Source organism: Mauremys reevesii, linkage group 2 (assembly GCF_016161935.1).
Source record: "Mauremys reevesii isolate NIE-2019 linkage group 2, ASM1616193v1, whole genome shotgun sequence".
Lineage (NCBI taxonomy): Eukaryota > Metazoa > Chordata > Testudines > Geoemydidae > Mauremys > Mauremys reevesii.
In genome coordinates, this window is record NC_052624.1 from 41597932 (window position 1) to 41623093 (window position 25162).

General features: G+C 41.7%; 1 protein-coding gene across 3 annotated transcripts in view; it reads left to right on the forward strand.

Moving 5' to 3' along the window:
• The window catches only part of FAM171A1 (family with sequence similarity 171 member A1), a 128106-nt gene that overhangs the window by 40733 nt on the left and 62211 nt on the right, over window positions 1-25162 (forward strand). The window contains exon 1 of one of the 3 annotated variants that reach the window (XM_039526972.1): window positions 15115-15134. The exons of the other annotated variants lie outside the window; for them this stretch is intronic. The gene's annotated coding sequence lies outside the window, so the exon portion shown is untranslated. Of the gene's footprint in view, window positions 1-15114; window positions 15135-25162 lie in introns of those variants that run through there. 3 annotated transcript variants of the gene reach the window in all.

Sequence of the window (25162 nt, forward strand, 5' to 3'; positions counted from 1 at the left end):
CATTCTTGTCTTGTCTGGATGTTTTTAAAAATGCAAGCCAAGCCACTGTGAAATGTTGCCGATGCTCCTCTTCTATGAATTGTACATTTTGGATTAAACCATAAATTAAATGAGGTCTAAAGCATAAAAGAATACAGCCCTAGGGCATGTCAATACAATGTTTTAAGTAGTCAGGTGAATAGCTTTAAGTACACTAGACAAATGAGTAAAATGCACTATGATGAGAGCCCCACAAAAGATAATGCAGTGTATAGGATCATTGCTTCAAGTTCAACCCATCTACATACTTCACAGTTCAGGACTATTGAACTAATATTTGCTGCTACCATAAAAGAAACTGCCAGAAGGGAAATTCTAATGGTTCGACATCATTTCCTGACTTCGATGTTTCCAGTCAAGGCAGTGACTGAATTCTGTCACAGGGGATCTATCAGGTGGATTGTGCCTACCCTCTGGCTCTGTATAACCCAAAAATTGTATGGTTAAACCCATCTCAAACACATGAGCAGAAATCAATGTGTTAGTCAATTCTCTGTCATGTTTGCTGTCTGTTAAAGGGCACTGTACTCTGCTTTGTAGTAAACCTATAGTTAGCAAACATATGTTGACTTGAAATTACACATTTCCCAATTAAAAAAAAAAATCTTCATTCAGCACCCTGCGTGACCTGTTTCTAGCTATCCTTCCCTTCTACTACTTTACATTCATTTTTTGTCTTAAGATGAACACTTTAGGACAGTGTTCTTCCCTGCAAGGCCCGTGAGCCAGTGGGGGCTCCCATGGACCCTAAGTGTGGCACCCTATAAATCGTGCTCTCTGGTGGTGCAGTGGGGCTGCAGCTAAGGCAGGCTCCCTGCCCACCTTGGCCCCATACCGCTCCCAGAAGTGGCCAGTGTGCCCCCGCAGCCCCCGTGGAGTGAGGGGGAGAGCAGAGGTCTCCGTGCGCGACTCCTGCCTGCAAGCACCACCCCCACAGCTCCATTAGCTGGGAACAGGAAACTGGGGTCAATAGGAGTTGTGGGGGTGGTGCCTGCAGAGAGGGGCAGTGCACAGAGCCACGTTCCCCTCCTCCCACGCATTGGCCCCTTCTGGGAGCGGTGTGAGGCCAGGTATGCCCGAAGTAAGCGTCGCCCCCTTCAATGGGCAGGTTCTGAATAGCTCTTCCACCACTGAACCTGCAGCCTCCCAGAGCCAGCCCCCAATACTCCCTCTTGCACCCAAGCCCCTTCCCGAGCCCCCTCCCAGAGCTAACCCCCAATGCCCCCTCCTGCACCCCAAGCCCCTGACCCAGCCCTGAGCCCCATACCCCTTCCTGCAGCCAGCACCCCGTACCCCCTCCTGCACCTGAACACTTTTCCCCAGCCTGGAGTCCCCTCCTGCACCCAAACTCCCTCCCAGAGCTTGCACCCCTCACCACCTCCTGCACCCTGAGTCTCTGCCCCAGCCCTGAGCCAGCTCCCCCAGACTCCTTCCTGCACCCCAAGTAACATTACCATATCAACCAACAAAGAACTCAGTGTTCAACCGGCCGGGTTGGGTATGTATTCAACTGTCTGTGATGTGGCTCTCACATTGAAGGTTTTTTGCCAAAGTGGCCCCCACTTCAAAAATAGTGAAGAGCACTGCTTTAGGATAATCAGGGTATGACGGGAATAATTTACAGTCCGTTTAGAGGATTGTCTTTCTCTTAAGACATAACTTCGATCGTAAATTATCTCATAGGTTAGTGATGGAAAGTGAACATGGCTTCACACAGTAGCGTGAGAACTGCACAAAGGAAGTTGTTTTATCCATAATTATCAGAGCTAGTGCAGGGTATGTCTTAATGGTCAAAGAATCAGGTTTGGAATAACAGTACTTTAGAACCACTGGCAGAGTGAAGATTCAGGCACACCACATCTTTCACAGAAGCAAGATTATTGCTGAAAAAGGGCTCATTTCACTATTTCTGACTTTAGTTTGAACTGCCTTGCTTGTTGTGAGGGCACTTTTGCTTGCAGGGTTTTTGCATCACTCTTAATGGTTATCAGTGATTAATCCATTAAGGATATGTTGTTTCATCATATTGCTCTTATTAACCCACCACTGAAAAGAATTTAGGATGTTTTGGGGGATTTTGAGAAGCGGACTTCCAGGCAGCTCATGTGGTAAAGAATCACCTATTGGAGTGGGAGTGAGAGAGAGACTTGGTTGAAGAGCACTAGTTATATTCAGGTCTCACAGATTCCTCATGCAATAGATCATCTTCCATACTGATACAGCTAGGTCATGGAGGTCAGTTTTATCACTTTTATGGAAACATAATGGTTTGGCATGTATCTACCTGAGCCTTCCTGCAAGTGAGCAGCGTTTTAAGGAATCACATGTCCTGTTGGTAACTACGCAGAATCACTGACCCACAAATTACTGCAGTCTTGGTTTAGCTTTATGAACTTTCACACAAATACTCTTGTATTTTGGGCACTGGAGAGATGTATATTGTAGATGTTAGAATAGTTTAAGCCTTCTCTTGAGTCTTTGGTTGCATAAATTTGTACTTTGAGGTATAAAACTCTCTCTGGACCTTTAGGGTCTAAAAAGTAGTTTGAATAAAAGCCAAAAGAGTGTGTGGGATTTAGGGTTGCCAACTCCAACTTTGGTTGGACGTATTTCTGGAGGTTTCATCAGATGATCTAATCTTTAATTCCTGGAGACTCCAGGACAATCCTGGAGGTTTGGCAATCCTAGTGGGATTCCCTCCTCCCCCAACCAAATAGGTGCTGGGTTTTTTTTGTAGTTATACAGTAAGCAATACATTTGGGTCTTGTTTGGACCCAAAAAGAGAAATGAAATTAAAAATCTCGGACAGAGAAGAAAGGGACTTTTTTTTTCTTAACCTGAGATAAGAATAACGTTTAGACCTGCGTTAGTATTTCGACTGGAACCTCTAGAGGGTTCATCACCATACGTTTACATACATTAGTAGCAACTATTTTTCCAACTTTTTTCAACAGGCCAGAGCCTGGAAAAAGCAATGATCAGCATTCCAGAATCTAAGATACAATGCTCTCCTAGTAACATTACTTCCTCTAAGATTGGGGAGTAGCATCATAGAATCAAGAGTTACCTCTGATAGAAAAGTCAGTGTCTAAGGGGTTTTAATACTCCTGTGTAGTTTAACTGAGAGGTTATCTTTGATACCTATCCTGACATTAGTAGCTCTGGCTACATAGGCCACACAGACATATGGAGCTGCTAGAGCAGTGGTTATCAACCTGTGGCCCAATTAGCACACATCTGGGCTGCAGCTGTGTGCTTAAGGCTGCCAGCCCTGTGCGGTGGAGGTCCGGGGCCCGCTGGCCCTGTACGGTGAGAGTCCAGGGTTCTGCCCTGCCACCCAGTCCCATACGGCAGGATCCAGCAGGTTGGGGCTGCCACCCAGCCTCCTACCCAGGGCTCCACTCCTGGCCCCACTCTGTAGAGGAGTCTCTGGGCAGGAGGCACTGGGCATAGCGGTCTATGGAGAGAGGTTGGGGCTGGCGCACTATGTCCTGCGGCCCAGGTAATGTGGCCCACAGTGATAAATAGGTTGATAACTATTGTGCTAGAAGAAAGATAGATTGACTGTCTGTGCATTCCCTTCCCATCTTTTTACCCAGAGATTCATCAGGGAACAACCTCCAAGACAATATTTTCCCTTGACAGTAATCTTTAAAATTTGTACAACACCTAGCACAATGTGATGGCCTCCAGATGCTACCACAGTATCAGTGTTGAATAATAATTCTAGTGGGACTGAATGCAGGATCCTGTTCATTACTAGGTAGTGTGCTTAAAATGTTAATTGGTTTTTTATTAATTTCTTGCGAACACCAAGGAGGAAGAAATGACAAAATTACATATTGATAAAACAAATTGAGAAATACAAGAAACATACCCCCAAAACACAGAATAAGCCTGTATTCATTTACACGATTAATTTCATGTGTGCACTTTTTCACTTATACATGCCAAAAGGAAGTTTCTGTTCACCGGAAAAGGAAGCACTCCCTTCCTTTCTTCTCCCCCATTCCCTGGGGTGAGGGAGAAAGGATCATGGGAGTTATAGCCAAGTGTGTGGGGAATCTTTCTGAAAAAGAAACTACTTAGCCAAATGCAGACACTCCAAGCAAAGCCTGAAGTCAATTAGTGAAGAAGACATTTGCCAATTTTCTTTCAAAAAAATAAATAGCCTAACAGTCACGTTAAATTTATAACTTAGACAGAGCAATGTAGTGGTAAGCTGTGCTGCGTTTACAGCAGGAAAGTCTAATGCCAGGCCTCTATCCAAAATTTTCTATAAATATTTACAATAATTATGAAAGTTCTAGTCATTAATAGCATGACTCTTAATCAGCTAAGTCTTTTTTTTTTAAAGCAACAGCGAACTAAGCCAATTTAAGTTGGCTAAATTTGAAAGATTATGTGCAGTATTTGGGAAAATATGAACAGTTAAGTAATGAGGGTTTGATTTATGTTGTTCCTGGCAATTAACTGGTGTTTGTCATTTGACCATATTGCATTTTCACAGAGCTATTGTATTGCACTGACTTGAGAGCAAACATTTAGCTTTTCTTGAAAGTGAACGTTGCACTGCTATTTAAACTCTGTTTGTACAATACACATTTGTAACAAGCACACGTTTAACTGTAACAGATTGAAAACAGGAGGACTCTTAGACTAGAAGAATTTGTATTCTGAAAGCTTGCCCACTACTATCCTTTGTTTCTGAAGTTATAGTAAACTAATGTAATCTTACAGCTCTAGCTTCTGCTGTTTTGTAGACAATAGGTGTGACTTGAAGGAATATATTACCTTGAATAAACAAAATATATGTTAAGTATTAAACTCAGTTGTAATTAACGTGTAATGGCAACAATTTTGCTGAAAAACTGTCTCATAAGGCATTGGTAATGACAGTGCCTTGGAGAGATTGAAGCCAGTTCCCAATTTACAAAGTGGCTTAATAAATTATATTAATAGTTATCTACTAAGCATATAAGAAAAACAGATTATTTAAAACCAGTTTTCAGCTGGCTTTAATGTTTCTTCAAGTCTTTTCCAGGAGGCCCTCTCAGTGCTGCTTTCTCTAATGAGCCCTTTTCAGCAGGATTGGCATTTTCTAAACTAAGATCAGAAAAAAATCTTGAATTTCTTAGCAATTTGAGAGTCAAGAACATTTTACTAGTTTTAGATGGTACGCAAAACTGGTGGCACCTCTCCTAAGAACAAAGGCTGACTACATCTTTAAAGATTGGCAGAGACATGTGGATGCAAGATAAGATCTTGCAGACTAAAATTTTAACACTGTATGCCTTTCAGGGTATAATTGAAAGGAGGCAGGAACATATAATGCACAAGATTCCATGTTTCATAGACAAACATGCTTAGATCAGCCCATTTGTAGGTTGCCCTAATGCAGATTCTAAGCAAAGGTCAGTTCTAGGCAAGGTAGAATTGCAGCATCTCAAATTGACATGTTGTAGGGAACACTGCTTTACTTATCCTTTATTGATTACTGAAAGATGTACATATGAAATTGTACCATAGTGTGTTTTTACTGAGGAGTACAAAAAGGACATCATTCCACCAACCTGCATTTCTTTGTGCCCTACCTGCGGAACCAGGATTGATAAAAGTCTTGTTTATTGCATGGTTTAAGAACTCTATAATGATCAGACATGGTGAGAAAAATGCCACTGAGGGTTAATAACTGTTTTGTGAAATTGTTCTAAATTGGCAAATAATGCTTTGCTTTCTTTGACATCTGTTAAATAACTGAATATAGCTGAATTCAAATCAACCACGAGGGAATTCTATTCTGTTCATCAGTTCTGTTTCCCTTTGCTTAGCAAGTACTTTTGGGGAGACTGTTTTATAGAAGAACTCTCTAAAAGGATTACCATGTTACTTATTTTGCAGCAGTTGCCTTTATGTAGACACAGCGTGCCTTCAGTGGTCTAAAAATAGGATTTTTATAATCTTAGACACGTATCTGAGTATTGTTTAAGACTAGTTTAGTTTTGTTTTTAAAAAGAAATCAACTTAAGAGTGGTGAGCTAGCTGTCAGGGTCTGGCTGGAGTCTTATTAGAAGACCCTGAGAAGCTGTTCTAATTTGTGCAAAGCAGTACCAGCCCCAACAGGCCTAAAATGTAGCCAAGGATCAGTATGGCATAATCATCCTGCCCATGTCCCCTTTCCTCCTGTTGTGCCCTGTCATTCCTGCTATACCAGCAGCTAGTGTGCGGGGGGGGGAAGAGTGGTGTAAAAGTATTGCTACTGGCTCTGTCATGGGAAGGTTACTTTATATTGGGGGTGATCCTCCCTGGACCTGTTGTAGGGTTAGCTTGCACTGACAGTGTAGCACAAAACAGCTGCACTGCACGGAAGCATACTACCTAGAGTGTGTTTGTATGCCATTTTAGTCTCCAAACAAATCAAGTATTAACTTGTACTAAACAAATATGCTGAACTCAAGCTTTAACTTTGAGAATCTTCTGAAATCCCAAATTCTTTGGCAAGCAAAGTTATTCAAATGATCAGACCAAATGAGATTATAGTTTTGGACTAAAATTGCTTACAACCATTATCTGTGCCTTCCTACTGATGTTTGTTAGCCCTCACTAGTTCCATATGGTGAAGGGCTGGGGCAAAAACTAAAACTGGAAATCATGATTTCTTGGCATAACTGCAAATAGTACAGTCCTCCCACATGCCTGCCCTCCTTGTATCTGAGTCAAATACGTCCATCTAAGATCCTCTTGCTAGCCCACGTGATAACTACTTAGTGCCCCCTTTAGCTCTCTTCTATTTTATAAAAGAACACTCCTAAAAGATCTTTCCGTCTTCTGAACTGGGTCCCCACCCCCGGCAATATTGATACACACAAAATAAAAACAACAACAAACCCTTGTGCTCTAATTTGCCTCTCAAATAGTAATAAACCATGACAGGATGTACGTTAGCAGACTATTGGTGAACTCCTATGGTGGTTGAATATACTCTGCCTTTAGCCTAGTACCTCACAAAGCACTTGGTGTGCAACAATGGACTATTAGTGCACATCCTGCTGTGGCTTACTGCTTAATTCTCCTCAGTGTAACTCAAGAGAGACAGCCATAACCACTCAAGAGTGAAACTGCCATTTCTAAGAGGCCACCCACTGATTGAATTTGATACGTGACAGAATTCTACCAGCTATTATCTATTTCACTGACTGCCAAGTTATTGACTGTAAAAGTTTTTAATGCAAAAGTGAAAACTATCCATAGTCTTGTAGACATGTCAGAAGCCACAAATCTGCTACTGATAAAGCAAACCGCAACTCTGTGTATCGGTAATCCAGACAATGCCTTTTTTCGTTTTCAGAGTAAAATGTCTGGCTTAATGCTGCTTAAGCAAGTCCCTGCATGCAGCCAACGCCATGTATAAAAGTCAACTCAATGGATCTGAGCTGTGAGTCAATAGAGTATCAGAATGCACAAAGGCTGTTGGTTCAGCTTTGTTATACATATTGGTACTAATTTGTTCTGTGATGTACCAAGGAGTGTCCCTCCTTACCTGTCAATCAATCAGACAGCCAATCCCTGTGAAGAACTTTCATGCCTAGACATATCCTCCCCGGTGCCAGCAGGCAGTGTCTCTTAGTTATTTCTGCTTCAGTCTGCACCAGTAACTACCCATACAAATGCCATGATTTCTCTGGAGCTGTGTGGAGGAAGAACAACTTCCTCACAAGATCAGCAGGATCAAGAATCTGTTTCCTGTATCCCTTCTGCCCTCACTTGCTGGATTCTAATTTACTTCTGCCTACTCCTATCTGATACCCAAAGGTCATTGCTTGGCTCAGTAGTGACGCTGGGACAATGGACAGGCCTGTGTCAGGAAGTATTTTCTAATGGTTTTATAGTAAATGTACCCAAAAAACCTGCTATAGTGAGCTCTAGATGCCTTTACCCAAATTAAAAAACACAATCTAAGAAAAGCTCGCAGTTGTTCCTTGTACACATTAGAAAATAACTAACCAATCAATCAAGCCTCCACATTCTACCCTTTTCATATACAAAAAAATCAACCTTACTGTGCCTCTCTCTCCCTAAAAGCCTGGGGAAAACACAGGCTTTGAAGTGTGGCTTGGGCTGAACTTCTTGGGCTGCTGTAGACAGTGATGAGAGGAAGAGCAGATTCCAAAAACGAAGCCCCCTCCTAGAGAGCGCCCTGGTGCTAAGTCCTTTTTTGTTTTCATAACTATCAAAGGATTCCATATCGAGCACCCCATCCCCCAAATGCTTTTGCACTGCTATGGAAGCAAGGCAGGGTAGAGAGATCATCTTTCAGATAGGCTGGTCCAAAGCCACATAGAGATTTATAGGTGAACACTAATAGGCGGCTAGGACAGAAAGCAGTAACTTCCCAATTTCCAGTCTCTTCCCCACAAGGAATTTCCTGTCCTCATTAAACCACTCACCAAAAGGTAAAAGCCTCTCAGGCTTGCTCTGCTTGCGAGTTTTCCCCTAGGAGGATGATCATGAACACCTCTCTGCTCCTGAGGCTGAGCTTGGTGGATACGGCTCCCCTCTAGGAAAAAGAACAAATCTCTTATCATGGATTCCACATAATTCATAGAAATATCAAGTCCTTATCAATCTCCCTGCCCCACATACTGTAAAACTTCCTCATAGTGTGGATCACCTCTTAATAGAGAAACAACGAAGAGTCCAGTGGCATCTTAAAGACTAACAGATTTATGTGGGCATAAACTTTTGTGGGTAAAAAACCCCACTTCAGATGCATGGAGTGAAAATTACAGATACAGGCATAAATATACTGACACATGAAGAGAAGATTTAAAAGTAGCCAATCTTCAACAAAAAAAAACTTAAACAGACTTCAAAGAGAAACTGCAGAGCTACAATTCATTTGCAAACTTAACACCATCAATTTGGGCTTGAATAGGGACTGGGAGTGGCTGGCTCACTACAAAAGCAATTTTCCCTCTCTTGATATTGACACCTCCTCATCAATTATTGGAAGTGGACCACATCCACCCTGACTAAATTGGCCTTGTCAGCACTGGTTCTCTACTTGTAAGATAACTCCCTTCTCTTCATGTGTCAGTATATTTATGCCTATATCTGTAATTTTCATTCCATTTATCTGAAGAAGTGGGGTTTTTTACCCACAAAAGCTTATGCCCAAATAAATGTTAGTCTTTAAGGTGCCGCCTGACTCCTCATTGTTTTTTGTGGATACAGACTATCACAGCTACCCCTCTGATTCTTAATAAAGTCTCACGGACTTCTCCTTTCCTGTTCCCAGTCACTTGGATTTAGGAAGAGCTTTTATTTGTGTTTGGCATTGAATCCCCCTGAAAACAAAACAAACACATTGTGATGGGTTGAATCACAGAACCCCCCTTGGGAGCTGCCACCTGTTGTGCCAAGACTACTTCTGCCCCTGCCTTCCCTGCCAGTTCGGGACTCCAGCACCCTGTCTTGCTTAGCCAGTCACGCCCGTCTGCTACAACACATTACTTGCCCCAAAGCTGCAGACTTAACTGAAAGCAGCTTACACAAGTGTTCCTGCCTTTAACACTGATATGCCCAACTCTCAATGGGGTCCAAACCCAAATAAATCCGTTTTATCCTGTATAAATCTTATACAGGGTAAACTCATAGATGAGTTTATGGGTACATTGTTCGCCTTCTATAACACTGGTAGAGAGATATGCACAGCTCTTTGCCCACCCCCCAGGTATTAATACATACTCTGGGTTAATTAATAAGTAAAAAGTGATTTTATTAAATACAGAAAGTAGGATTTAAGTGGTTCCAAGTAGTAACAGACAGAACAAAGTGAATTACCAAGCAAAATAAAACAGAACACGCAAGTCTATGTCTAATATAGTAAGAAACGGAATACAGATAAGATCTCACCCTCAGAGATGTTTCAGTATGTTTCTTTCACAGACTGGATGCCTTCCTAGTCTGGGCACAATCATTTCCCCTGGTATGGCCCTTGTTCCAGCTCAGGTGGTAGCTAGGGGATTCTTCAGGATGGCTCCTCGCTTTGTTCTGTTCCACCCCTTTATATATCTTTTGCATAAGGTGGGAATCCTTTGTCTCTCTCTGGGTTCCCACCCCCTCCTTCTCAATGGAAAGACAGCAGGTTAAAGATGGATTCCAGTTCAGGTGACATGATAACATGTCACTGTAAGACTTCATTACTCACTTGCCATCACACATGTATACAAGAAGACTTACAGGTAAAACAGAGCCATCTGCAGTCAATTGTCCTAGTTAATGGGAGTCATCAAGATGCCAAATCACCATTAATGGCCCACACTTTGCATAATTACAATAGGCCTTCAGAGTTATATTTCATATTTCTAGTTTCAGATACAAGAGTGGTACATTTATACAAATAGGATGATAACACTCTATAGATTATAAGCTTTGTAATGATACCTTACACAAGAGACCTTTTGCATGAAGCATATTCCAGTTACATTAGCATATTTTCATAAAATCATATAGAGTGCAGCGTCACACACATGTAAACTAAGTATCCTTAGTTTCCTTTGTAATGTGTTCCATTTTCTAAATAAAATGACTTGACAGCTGCCTCGCATGCATTACAATTTCTTTCAGAGATCTGTCATCTTCTAGAATTAAGATTCATAAGCTTTAGTTAAAAATTTTCTGTGAAGAACAACACGTCAGGTATTTTTATTTAAGCATGTGTAAAGCATTTGCCGCATCCAGGGCTGAAAATGTATGTCTTTAAAATCTTTCTTGGTGGCATAAAATCTGTCACGTCACAACAAAATTGCATCAGTGTTAACAGCAAAAAGCTACTTAAACTTTTAAAAAGGTGTTGTGAATGTTTACACACACAGGTCAACATTTTCAAAAATAGCTTAAGCTTAAACTTCTAATGGTGGGATTTTCAAAAGCAGCTCATTGATTTAAGAGCAAAAGTCCCCTTGACTTCACACTGAAAACCATAATGGAAGTCTATAGCATAGTCAGTGCATTTAAATTTTCTTAACCTGTTGTAATTCATTGTGTCAGAAGATGATGTTGGCTGCAAATAACACTGGCTATACTTATCAATTTTGTGTGTAAGTTTGGGCGGTTCTCACAGTATGGATGTTAATGAGGCTCTGGACTTGCATCTTTGAGCACAGATGACCACCTTAAGTGATAAACTTCTTAGTAAAATTTCAGCTTTTACATACATATTTTCTAAGAATTATGAAGCTAATTAAAGGAAACCAGTACAAAATATGATCTTTGGCAATTTGACTGTAAAAAGGGAGGAAAGTAAAGAACTAGTAACATGTAATTAAAAAATCAGATTTAAATGAAAAATATTGTTTAAAATATTTTTAATCAGGTTTTTTGCACTCTGGTTCTATGAAAATGAAGTGAATAGATTGCAGTGGAGGATGACAATGAAAATAGCTGAGGTCTGTATGACTTCTGTACACCTAATGTTAAGTACAGCATTTTTTTGACTAGCTGTACAATTTAAATGTTGCATTACAAAACAGAACGGCATTGTGTATTACTGATGTATTCCACAGAAATACATAGGCTTGCAGCTGCCAGCTATAATCCTTTGCCATATTACATAATGTTTAATTTGTTTTTCCATAAAGCAGTTTATGGATCATCTTCTAGTTTGCACTCCACTACTTAACCCACAGTTTGCTAAAAGATGTGCACAACATCAACATTATAGTACTTGAATCTATTGTTTTTTGGTTTTTTTTTTTTTGGTGTTATACAAGTTTTAGCCTACAAATTGCAGCAAGTGTTCAAGAAACTGAAGTCTTCTGCTAAGATTACAATTAGAATTGTTGCATAAATCTGTCTGCCTCAAGCCATGCTACTTGGCACACTTCTCCCCCCCAGCTTAAAATGTTCTGCCTTGAAATTTGTAGTTAGCACTTCTGTTTGTTATGGGCCATGCTGTGACCAATGCTATACACCTATGGGGTGGGGGTAATAAGGTACTCCCTTGAGTAGCTACCAATCTAATCACAGTGTGTGAGAGAGAGCAGCCTTTACAGGGCTTCTACTTCCTGTCCCGTGCTGGTGTTGGGGAGTAGGTAGAGCCTTGATTTCTCTCCCCTTCCTCTGTTCACTAGCTATTGATGCTGAGCTGACATGGAGTGGGAGGGAAGTAATCTGTACAAGGTTGGGGGCTGACTGAGCCTATTTCCTTTTCTGCCCCTGCTAGAGCAAAGGGGAAGCTAGGGACAATGTAAAGACTAGGCAAACCCAGGATTATATTATAACATGTTTAAAAAGGGGGAGTTGGGGAACTATAGGCCAGTCAGCCTGACTTCAACAGCTGGGAAGCTACTAAAGCAATGTATAAAACATTCAATTTGCAAATACCTGGAGGATGAAGGGGTGATCACTAGCAGGCAGCATGGATTTACCAGGAACAAATCATGCCAAACCAGCTTGATTCCCTCCTTTGACAAGGTAACTATTTGGTGGATAGGGGGAATGTGGTAGACATAATATACCTGGACTTTAGCAAGACTTTCAACACAGTCTCACATGACATTCTCATAAGTAAGCTGGAGAAATGCAGGGTCGGTAGAGCTACCATTAACTGGATGCATAATTGGTTAAACAACTGCAAACAAAAAGTAATTATTAATGGAATGACATCAGAAAGGAAGGGGATCTCAAGTGGGGTTCCACAGGGATCTGTTCTGGGTCTGGTGTTGTTTAACATCTTCATTAATGACCTGAGTGTAGGAATAGAGAGCCTACTGATCAAATTTTTACATGACACACAGCTGGGGGAGGGGAGGATTTGCAAACACTTGAGGATAGAATTAAAATTCAAAGGGATCTTGATAAATTGGAGAATTGGGCTTTAGACAACAAAATGAAATTTAGCAAATCAAATGTAAGATGCTACACTTAAGAAAGAAAAAACAAATACAGAATGGGGGATAACTGGCTTGGCAGCAGCACTCCTACGAAGGATCTGAGAGAGGTGGTGGATTACAGCGTCCACATGAGTCAACAATGTGATGCTGTTGCAAAAAAAAGCAAATGCAATTTTTGGTTGCATTAACAGAGGCCTAGCATGCAAGTTGTGGGAGATGATAGTACCACTGTGGGTGGTGCTGGTTAAGCCTCAGCTGGACTAATGTGTCCAATTTTGGTCACCGCTGTATAAAAAGGATGTAGAGAAACTGGAAAGGATCCAGAGGTGAGTGACAAAAATGATCAAAGAGATGGAACGTAAGCCATATGAGGAAAGCCTGAAGGAACTGGGTATGTTTAGTTTGGAAAAGAGGAGATTAAGGGGGGGACATGATAGTGGTCTTCAAATACTTGAAAGGCTGCCATGAGAAAAGTTGTTCTCTTTTGCCACAGAGGTCAGGACAAGAGGCAATAGGTTCAAACTACAGCATGGCAGATTTAGATTAAATCTCAGGAAAACTTCCTAACTGTAAGAACAGCAGGACAATGGAACAAACTGCTGAGGGAAGTCATGGAATCGCCTTCACTGGTGGTTTTCAAAAAGGCTGGACAGCCATCTGTCTTGGATTGTTTCTAATGCTCCCATCTCTGGGGCGGGGTGGGGGAGGAGATACTGTGAGAAAATTAAACACAGAAAGATCTAACCCCAAACCAGCCATTTTAACAAATAAAACTAGGCACAGAGGAGATAATCCCAAAGAAAACAAAGCACAATAATCAGATGTTCTGACCTGTGAGAGGCTTTCAGAGAGTGATTGCTGGGTGTACTCAGGGAGGGAGTTACTTAGATAAAGACAGTTGTTCTGGATGCATTGGGGGGGGGGGGTGGATGGGGGAGCAGATCCCTGTATAGTGACCCTGACCTGCAGCTGAGGAGAGATGGGGGGAGGGTTCAGAGCTTCCTCTTTCCTTGCAAGGAGTGGCTGGAGTTGCAGGAAGTCTCATCCTCCCCCAGCCAAGCCAAGCCAGGTTTAGCAGCTGAGCCCAGCATAGCATAGGAGCCATCAGCTGGGGCATCCCCAGTCCCTTCTACTTCCCCTCCCTGGCAGTGATTTACCGCTCCGCTAGCTGCTGCAGGTGCCCGAAATGATGTACCTGCACTGCTGGGGAGAGGTGCATGACCACTCTTGTGGCTTCCCTTTGCTTCTCGGTCAGAAAGTCATTTTTCTGCAGGGAAACAAATCTGTGGGGGACATGAATTCTGCATAGGTGGTGATGCAGAATTCCCCCAGGAGTTTAAATTTTTCCTCAAACACCTCTGCCTCATCCTGTTGCACTCCACCCAGTCCAAGAGGAAGGACAACAGATGTGGCAATTAACCAAGATGATTCCCATTTGTGTTGGCTGTCTCTGCCCTTTCTGTGGTGGCACCCCTTTTTGGTGAGTAAGCTCTTGTTTTCACTAGGAAAATTCCTATAGGTTAGTAAGCTGAGTTAAAGACTAGGCTCCCTTATACTCTTTAATTTGACTTGCTGACTCATGTGAAGCCTACAAACTGCCTTGTCTTCACTAGGATTTTACCATGTGTTAGGTAACTCAAGTTAATACACCTCTTTTGCCTAGAGAGGATGCACCCTAAGGGCTATGCATACAGGGACTGGAGAACAGGATAGCTCAGTGGTTTGTGCATTGGCCTACTAAATCCAGGGTTGTGAGTTCAATCCTTGAGGGGGCAATTTGAGGCAAAAATCTGTCTGGGGATTGGTCTTGCTTTGAGCAGGGGGTTGGACTAGATGCCCTCCTGAGGTCCCTTCCAACCCTGATATTCTATGAACAGTGGTAGGAAAGGGTATATGAAGATTTGTCCTTTCCTGACACACACAAACAAAACCTGTGAGCAGTCCCACTCAGGTCATCTCATTAGGTTGCTTTTCTCATAGAACCAACAAACAGGTGGTTACCATAGTCAGATTAATGAAGGCAACAGATTTGGGGTGAATCCAATAACCAGCACTAACTGTTGCAAATGAGTGACACCCAAAATTAACAAGGGCTGTGCACACAAAGTGAGAAGAAGAAGCTACTGTTATATGGGAGGCTGCTGGAACCTGTAACTTCCTTTACCTAGAAGTAGGAGTAGTGACAGCCTCCCTAATCAGGTAGGATGGGTTCCAGATGTATTTAGTGGCCCTCCCTATGTTCTGAACTTCATCCCAGTATTGCACTAGTGCAATATTAACAAGAAGTTCAGAAGATGGAGTTCTGTATAGTTGGGTGGATGCTGGAATGCAGAGAGAATAAGAATATAGACCAGCTTTAGTGAACCATTAACATTGTTCATGGAACTTGAAGATTTTCAAGCACTTGTTTAATTACTCTAATCTTAGAATGCAGTAGACACACACACACACACCAGAATTTTATTTTTTTAAATGTTATGCCTTTACAGTTTTAACTCCTGTCATAATGTTTTTGTCTCATAACTTCAAGATTGACTAACAGACGTTTTGCAGCATGAGCTTTCGTGGGTGAATACCCACTTCTTCGGATGCTTGCATGCTGCAAAACGTCTGTTAGTCTATAAAGTGCCACAGGATTCTTTGCTGCTTCTACAGAACCAGACTAACATGGCTACCCCTCTGATACTTAACTTCAAGATTATAACAAAAATTGGAAAAAACCTAAAGATTTGTGGAAGCTTGATATAGATGGATTATCTACTATTTTAAATACAGTCCCTACACTAATTTTATAAAGCTGCTTGGAGACTACCACTAAATATTTTTTCACGGTCTTGAATATGGGCTCCTTACATTTTTTGCAATAGGACTTGTGGATTTCATAAATTCTGGATTTCATTGTTTCAGAACATATGTATCTGATAACTTCAAAATTAAGCTACCGTGTTTTTCAGGAACAATAAAAAGCCTCAGTCTCATTGAAGCTAACAGTATAAAATTAGTATGAATTTTTAAAGACCAGGCTGTTTTGGAGGTGAGGTGACAAGGAATCGTAGGAAATTATTGGGAAAAAATAAATTAGTTTAAAAAAAGCTGTTTCCTAATACCTTTTGTGATGACCTTCTAAACTTTCCAAAACCTGTTCTGTGTTGTCAGATGAATACAAATGGGAAATTTCAAATTAAATTGGTTTAGCCTTCTGCAAAGAAAGGGAAATAGGAATTGTGATTTTAAACTGCATAAGGAGAGACTGCTGTATCTCCATAATTATTAAGTAAATAAAATGAACAAAAAGTGCTGCTCCTCTTTTGTAGCGTGATACAATTGCAGTTACCGCATGGTTATAAAGTGAGGTTTGTAAACATACTTCTGTTTCCAGGCGTTCACATCTAGGGGGGAAAACCCTTGAATATCAATTCTGGTGTTTGGCATACAGTTTTGGAGTTTATAGATGTGGCACTTTACTGATAACCTTGTGTATACTATAGTCGTTCACCAGACCAGAGAAGCAATTTTTAAAAACTAAAACAACTTAACTTCAAGAAAAAACCTCCCAACCTTACTGGGTTAGACACTCACTCTTCTCTGTCCTGTCTATGCTGTGTAAAAGACCTGGAGCAGCATAAAGGGGCCCTAACAATCCCCTATCGGGCAGGATTGCCCTGGTGTACGAGTGATAGGAGACAGCCTTACATTTTCACCGCTGATTGATATGGAGTTAACAGTCAGAAGATGAACTTCACTAAACTTCACAGATTAAAGACTTCATTACATTCAATATTAAACAATGACTTTTTTTGGTAAAATTTGAATGGAACACCCATTATCTTTCTCCATCAGGCATATTTTCCCTTCACCCAAATGAGAGAATCCAACATAATTATCATCTCTGTCGTATCCGAGTGGTGCCGAGCTCGTAGCACCTTTTCAGTACCAGTTGTTCTGAGATTGCCTAGGATCTCCTGATACTAGAATAAAAACTCTTGCTGCCAGGAAAGTTTTGCTGTGCAAAAACATTAGCATAACTGGACAGCAATTTTTAAGGCTGCTGGAAAGCTCTTCTCTCTCCATTGCAGGCAATAGAAGGAAAAAGTACAATGAGAAAAATAGAGGGGAAAAAATTCCTTCCCCATATTGTGTTTCTTGCACTCGTGATTTTTTCTTCATATTTTGGGCCAACTCTACATGGAAATGTTGCACCAGTATTTTTTCAGGCAGTAACTACCATGTGTCAATACTCAAATTGTCTTACATTGCCACTTGAATCAAAATAACTAAACCATTTTCATGTCAACATAATTCTGTTTTGGCAGGAGTTATATTAGTACAGAGCTATGTGGCTGAATCATTATATTGATACAACTACACTGATTCAATCAGGCCATGTCTACACTAGGAGTGCATTGCCGGTATACCATACCAGCAAACTCCTAGTGTAGATGCAGCTTATACTGACAAAGCTGTGATTTTACTGATGCAGCTTATTGTGTCACCCCCAAGAAGAACCACATAGCTTAAAACAATCTTGCCAGCATTTCGGTGTCTACCTTAGCTGCTTTTGCCAGCATTTCTATATTGTTCAGGGATAGCACTCTTCACACCCCTGCCTGATGTAACTTTGCCAGCAGAATTCTGTAGACATAGCTTAAGTCCTTCCACCGGTGTCCCTCACTGCCATCAGTTTACACTTGCATTGACCTGTCTGGTTACTTATCTGCACTTCACTGCTTCAGGGTCATCTGCACCAGATGTCACTTTCTCTTTAAATGACACTTGCAGATGCCCCAGGATCTCTGTTGATAAAGCCCAGAACAAGTTCCCGGGACTGACTTTGTACAGTAACAGTAGGCAAGCAGGCACAGTCTATCATTAATATTCCCTTAAATAAATAATTTTGAAGACTAAAGAGATTGACCAGTTGTGTTATTAGATCAAAGAATCCTGTGGCACCTTATAGACTAACAGACGTTCTGCAGCATGAGCTTTCGTGGGTGAATACCCACTTCCCACGAAAGCTCATGCTGCAGAACGTCTGTTAGTCTATAAGGTGCCACAGGATTCTTTGTTGCTTTTACAGATCCAGACTAACACGGCTACCCCTCTGTTATTAGATCAGTTGCTGCTGAAACTAATAGAGCAGCTTTCCTGTGAAATAACTTGTCATACATTACTAATGCATGCATATATACATTTCAGACTGTGCATTTTGTTTTCACTTCAAGGATTTAGGTGGAAAAAGATGGGAAACAGCATTTATCTTATGACGTAGGACATAAATGTATTAAAAAAAAAGTTGCCTTATTTTGATCTTGATGAATCTTAATGCCACAAATCAGGAGCATATAAACTATTTTTTTTAAATTAAATCTGTAATAGTAATAGTGGCAAACGGAACTTCAAATAAAAAAATAACTTTTAGATGTCAGTGTGCAAGAATAGATAAAACCTGGAGTAGAAAAATAACAAAAGAATAATGGCCTTGTAGGTATTTAAAAAAGATAAAAATAGTAGGCAGCTTTATAAGGAAATATTAGGTTTTCATCTCATTTTGTTTTACATACTTACAAAGGGCCTAGTTAGTACTTGTCCAGGAGTCAGTGGAACTACTTGCATGAGGAAAGGTGGTAGCCTTCCATGTTTACTGGCTTAATTAACTGTGCCAATTTTTTTCTTTTAATTGCTCAAAATATTGGTCTATCATAACTGCCAGTTTCTTTTTATAAGTATGAAAGGAGAATTGCATGGCAAGCGACAAAGATACAGATTACATCCAGGTCTGAAATATACTATCCTTCTCCCTCCCCTTCCCGCCCTCGCTCCCCGTCTTTTATTTGTATCTGGGAAACTGGTACTCAAGAACTTCATTTTTTGCCCCAGAAAAGAGTAGTAACGTTAAAGAATAAAGGCGAGTAAACGTCTAATGTGTTTTTAAAGTTGTGACAGGGTGGGTATACCTTTTCACACCCATTAAGGAAGAGGTTAAGCAGCTGCTTTGGGCCCAGGCAGACCCAGCCTGCCACATCTGCAAAGCATACATAGCTTGGAAGAGGTGCTCAGCAGGAGAGTAGAGCAGCGGACAGTGGAGGTGAAGTGACCTACACACTGAGCTTCTAGGAAGGAGCTCTGGATTAACTATAGCAATGTGGCCAAAACCTAAGGGAGAGAGCTGGGATTCTCAGAAGGTCTAAGACTTTATCTTTGATTTCCAGTTATGTAATGACTTTTTTTTTTTAAACCCATTGGAAAAGAGGGAACTGGTAGGAAGTGATGCAGAGAGGCAGCAGTATAGTACTTTGGTAGTGCAGGACTTAGCTGCTTACACTGGGCCCGGGATCGGAACATAGTGGAGAAGGTAGGGCTGGGTTCCTTTACTAATCACTAGAGGGTGCTGAAGGCAGAAATTGACCCCTGATAGGGATAGTTTAGGGGAGAGAAGGCCCTTAGGATTGAAGGGTCAAGATCCCAAGACCTCAAACCAAGGGGAGACCTGGAGACCCTAGTCCAGTGGTTCTCAAACTTTTGTACTGCATTTGCTATGTTGTACTTTCACATAGCAAGCCTCTGAGTGCAACCCCCCCCACCTTATAAATTAAAAACACTTTTTTATACATTTAACACCATTATAAATGCTGGAGGCAAAGCAGGGTTTGAAGGCTGACAGCTTGCGACCCCCCCATGTAATAACCTTGTGCCCCCCCGAGGGGTCCTGACCCCCAGTTTGAGAACCCCTGCCCTACTCTGATGTGGAGGGCTACTCCATTGATGGACTCTAAATACCTGGAAAGAGGCAGACATAAAACATGTGACCTGGCCCCAGGGCTGAGTCATGGAAGGGACAGAGCACTGCCGGATTAGAATGGCTGTGAACGGGGGCACTGGGAAAGATGAGGACTTGCCATGCCCTGCCTACCCACTGGGTGCTGCTTGCAGTGAGTGATCCCCTTCCAGCATGGGCTGACAAAATCAGGCAGACTTCAAAATATGTCTTGTCCTTTATCCTCTTGTGCCTAGGTATAGCCTATATCCTTTTTGTTAGTCAGCTGCCCTTCCCTTTACTCAAGTATACATGAAACACTCAGGGGCAGCTCCAGGCCCCAGCACGCCAAGCGCGTGCTTGGGGCGGCAAGCCTCTGGGGGCGCTCTGCTGGCGCCGCGAGGGTGGGTCCGCTGGTCCCGTGGCTTCGGCGGACCTCCCGCAGGCACGCCATGGAAGGCAGCCTGACTGCCCTGCTTGGGGCGGCAAAATTCCTAGAGCCGCCCCTGGAAACACTGATTTGTGATACCTGGAAACACCAGGTAAAAATGTGTCACTTTTTCAGATGCTGATTATTGACATCACTGTGTGCATGCCATTTCAGCTGTTTTGGATTCCTTCAAACTTATCCTGTGAATACAGCTGCCATTTATGAGTTCAGTGTCTGCATGATTTAATTATTCAGAAACTCTCCCATTCTCTCCTTTCCCTTTTTTTTAAAAAAAAATTATTTGCACAGTAAAGGATTTTCCAAACAAAACAGCTGTTTGTTTAACCTAATTCAAAGTGCTAGCCTACAATATAGACTAATGTACTGTAAAATGTTCTTGCCTGCACCAGAAAAAAAAAGATATTGGTATATTATAGATGTGTATGTTTCTATTTGTTAATGACCAAATGGATTTGTCTGTCAAGTTATAAATGCCTGTAATCCTCGGTGACATATCCTTGATTTAAATGGATGTGTGTTTACAGTGCTGGTATCATAAACAGAGGGCTGAGATGGGACGCTATTCAGAATTCAGTACTCATTCAAAATCAAGGTCAGAACCTTCTTAAGGGGAATGGTCATATGGTCATGACATACATTTACTGCAGATCTTCACAGTATAAGTAATGATCCCTCTTTTCATCGCCACATGATCTATATAACGAGTTGGTATATAGAATAGTCAAGTTTTATGTTGAGATCAGTGTATAAGGAGAGCAAACAGTGACCCCAGCATTCACTCTGACACCTTGGTGCTGTGCCAATATGACAAGTGCAAGGAGTCCTTGTGGCAGAATTGTAATGCTACCACTGGCTAATTAGGTATGCCCCATTTTCAAGCTGTGCCAAAAGTAGCTATGTAAACTGGACTGGCGGCTTGGCAGCATCCCTGTTAAATAAATTTTGAAACCAGCAAGTAGCTAGCAAGGAAGATGCACAGCAAGATGCAGCTATAACCACATGATTCCCATTAAGGTTTATGGAGCGCGTGGAACACATGAGCCAGTAAGTTCAGATACATTGAATTCTGCTTAAAGTGTATTGCTAAGTGGCTGCTATATAATATCACTTCATATCAGGATGGATAGAAATCAATTTTGAAAAAAGATCAGATTTTAATATTAATCTGATATTTTAAAATTTAATTTAGATGTGTGTAGATTTAAAATTATCTGTCAAGAGTAAGATCAAAAGTTAAGATTACTATAAACTATTATAGTAATTTAGAACAAGTTTTGTTTGCTGAATCAGTTGTCATGCACTGAATATTTAGGTAGTCATCACAGCTGCAATTTACATGGTACAGCAGCCTTCATGAAAACATTAATTGAAAATTTAATTCAAATTGCCTTGGATGAGAATGTTGCTGCATGCATTGGTAACTGGATGAAGGCGCATACAAATGGTAATGACAAGTGGCTACCTGTCAGACTGGAGAAGTTTTATAGTAGGCTGCTATAGGAATCTGCATTGGGTCTCATCTTGTTTAACATCTTCATTAATTATCTGGAAGATGGGATAAACTGTAGGTTAATTAAATCAGCAAATGATTTTAAATAGGACAACAAACATTGATGAGGGCAGAAATAACGCAAAGGCCTGGAGATGTTGGAAGTGTTTGTAGGAAATAAGATTGGATTCAGTATGGACAAATTCATGTTAATGTATGAAGAGGAAAAATAATCAAAACACAGATACTGAATAGTAGAAGGACCTTAGAAAGAAGTAAAGATAAGTGATTCTTAGAAGTAACAGTGAACAACAAATTAGATACAAGTTTTCAGTGTGATATGGCAACAAGAAAATCTTAAGATGACCTAGGATGCTTTTATGTATTCAGCCCAGTTTGCAAGTACTGTATATACCTTTGTATATGCCTAGATAGCTCCAAGTCAAGCTTTGTTCCAACCACTGTCATGATCACTATCACATCTATTGTCTGTATAATAACAAGTAAATTGGACCACAGAGAAACACAATCACTACCATGATAGGTAGGAGACTTAATAAGTACATGCGAGTCATGCAAGAATAGCAAGCCTCCACCCTACTGGAACCAGCCAAAAATAAATATTCCATTACTATTGTTTATTTCAACTATAGACATCAAAACATGGCTTGTCAAAGAAGGGGGAGAAAAATTGGTGTTGACTGTAAACCAGAATAACCACAGAGATGTAGTTATGTGCTGAAGAGTCTTAACCATAAGACCAGGAACTGGAGTAGGACTTGGGAGATGTGAGTTCCGTTACCAACTCTGTCCCAGACTTCCCATGTGACTTTGACTATTCCAATTGATCTTTCTGTGCCTCAGTTCCCCATCTGCCCAACAGGAGTGTAATACCTCAGAGGGATGGTGTGAGGGTAAATTCACTGCTCAATTGCTTCAATTATGGGAGCATGTAAGTGCTTAGGTAGAGTTCAAATACACAGAATCTGAGTCTGCGCTGCAGCCTTGACTCGTGTGTACAATTCTGTGGGAATCAATTGGAGTACTCATGCAGCTTGAGTAAGGGTTATAGAATCATGCCTGCTTCAGCGATCACATCCCACCTTTGCTTTAAAAACTGAGCTTTACTGATTTCAGAAATATGAAGTAGGATTTAAAAAAATACTCTGGAATAAGCAAAATTAATGCATGCCTGCTTTCCATGCCCTAGCATGTGTATCCAGTTTCAATTATATTGCATAGTTAATAAAGATGTCTCTGATGTATTTTTACGGTCGTGTGTGTTGATTATTTAACATAATTGCAGCTTTGAGACCCCATTCCAAGAAACAATAGGTACAGCAAAGGATTCTTGAGGATGAAGGTTTTCAAATTAGGCTACTGGTAGATTACATGCAATTTTGGCCTAAAATCCTTGTGGGCTGTGCAGTGTTTTCAGCTCATCCGTGTGTTGTCATTCTAGAAGCATCTCATAGGTGATGTTACAACATCACCTGATTTTAACCTGAAGCAGTGGAGAATTAATGCTAGCAGCTGAAAAATATCAGTGCATAACTTTACTCTTGTATTGATTTCTCACCCGTGTTTCAAAAGAATCCATTGGGAAAGAGCAGATTTTTTTTAAACCAGGATTACTTTTTCATGTCTAGTAAAGAATGCATATGTAGACCGATCTATAGATTATAAATAAAAATTCCCAGTTATCACTTTGAGGTTTAACAGGTTCTTATCCCAAGATCAGGCCCAATATTATTAAAATTATTATATCATTGGGAACCCCGATATGCACAGGTGCAACACTCACACTATAGGAACTCTTTTAAATTTACAAATAAATAATTTATAATACATTTAGCAAAGTCCCACACACAATAACTCAGTAAGGTAGATGGAGATAATACAGAAAATACATCTGAACATCCATACTCACACCATCCTTTCCAGAACAACTTGACATGTTAGCCATTATCGTCTTCATCACCGTCGCCTTCCTTATCTTCACCAGTGGCCATCTCTGGCCCCTCCCAAGGGCTACATCTCTCTTCCCTACTGCCCTGGGATGCCACTTTTGTAATATGTTATGCTGGTATTACCAGTGATGAGCTGCCAAAATCTTAACAACTGGTTCCCTATAAAAAGTTCTGATTTAAGAGGGGGGGAGTTAGGGAGGGGCCGGGGCAGGGGGAGACATACTTGTGGGGCTGGGGGCCCCTGCAGGGCCTGGGGCAAATTTCCTAGAGCTTGCAGCCCCCGCCCCACTTACCGTGCCAGCAGCTCAAAGCAGCAGGACGACTCTGGAGCTCAGCTGAGCTGCCCAGCTGGTGCCGGCGGCTGGCCATGCTGCAGCTTGGGGGAACCGGGGGAAGGGCCAGGGGAGCCTCAGCCTCCCCAGCTGGGAATCCTGGGAGCAACAGGATGGTCTGGCCCGTGGACCAGAGTTCTTTGCCCACCCCTGGCCCTTTAACAACCGGTTCTCCACGGAGGTCTAATTTTAGCAACCGGTTCTTGGGAACCTGTGGGAGCCTGCTCCAGCTCACCACTGGGTATTACCATGTCTAATGCATATTCAATAGGGGTTTCTCCCCTCTTCCTTATTTGTATTTCCTCCCCTTACCAATGTTAAGGTGTCCATTTTCTATAGGTTAGTGTATTTATGATTTCACCCCATTATCATGTACATCAGTTCGTTGCCATGGCACTCTTGCAGTCAGATGTTCCATCCAAAATCTTCCAGAAGCTGGTGTCAGCTCATGTTCTGTGGTTGGCTGAAGTTATTCTGGACAGAATTCCCCCCTACACTCTACTTCCAGTTTCCCAAAACTTATGAGTTACCTAAGTTTTTCTATGCCAAAGTTCGTAGGCCTCAAGTCTCATGCTAACTGCTAAAGCCAATGTCTTACAGGATACAAGCCTGTAGGTCAGGGGTCAGCAACCTTTGGCACGCAGCTCGCCAGGATAAGCACCCTGGTGGGCCGGGCTGGTTTGTTTACCTGCCACGTCTGCAGGCTCGGCCAATTGCAGCTCCCACTGGCCGCGGTTCGCCGCTCCAGGCCAATGGGGGCAGCGGGAAGCAGCAGCCAACACATCCCTCAGCCCGCGCCGCTTCCCACCACCCCCATTGGCCTGGAGCGGCAAACTGCGGCCAGTGGGAGCTGCGATCAGCCAAACCTGCAGACACAGCAGGTAAACCGGCCCAGCCCGCCAGGTACTTACCCTGGCGAGCCGTGTGCCAAAGGTTGCTGACCCCTGCTGTAAGTCCTTTGCATTACTGCTGAATATAATAAAGCAGAATATAATGCAAAGCAGTGAATATAATAGAGGTAAGCTGGCCCACTGGGCTACAATTACATGTATGGCAATCTAAAGCCTTCAAACTCTACTTCTGTCTGCACTCCCTGGCAGCAGCATCTTATAGTGCAGGATCTATGAAATACAAGTTTTGGAAATGGAAATTACTGAGTGTCACGCACAGTTCCTATAAAGATCAAAGCTGGGGCTGTTAATGTAACTATTGCTATTCATAAGTTTCATAG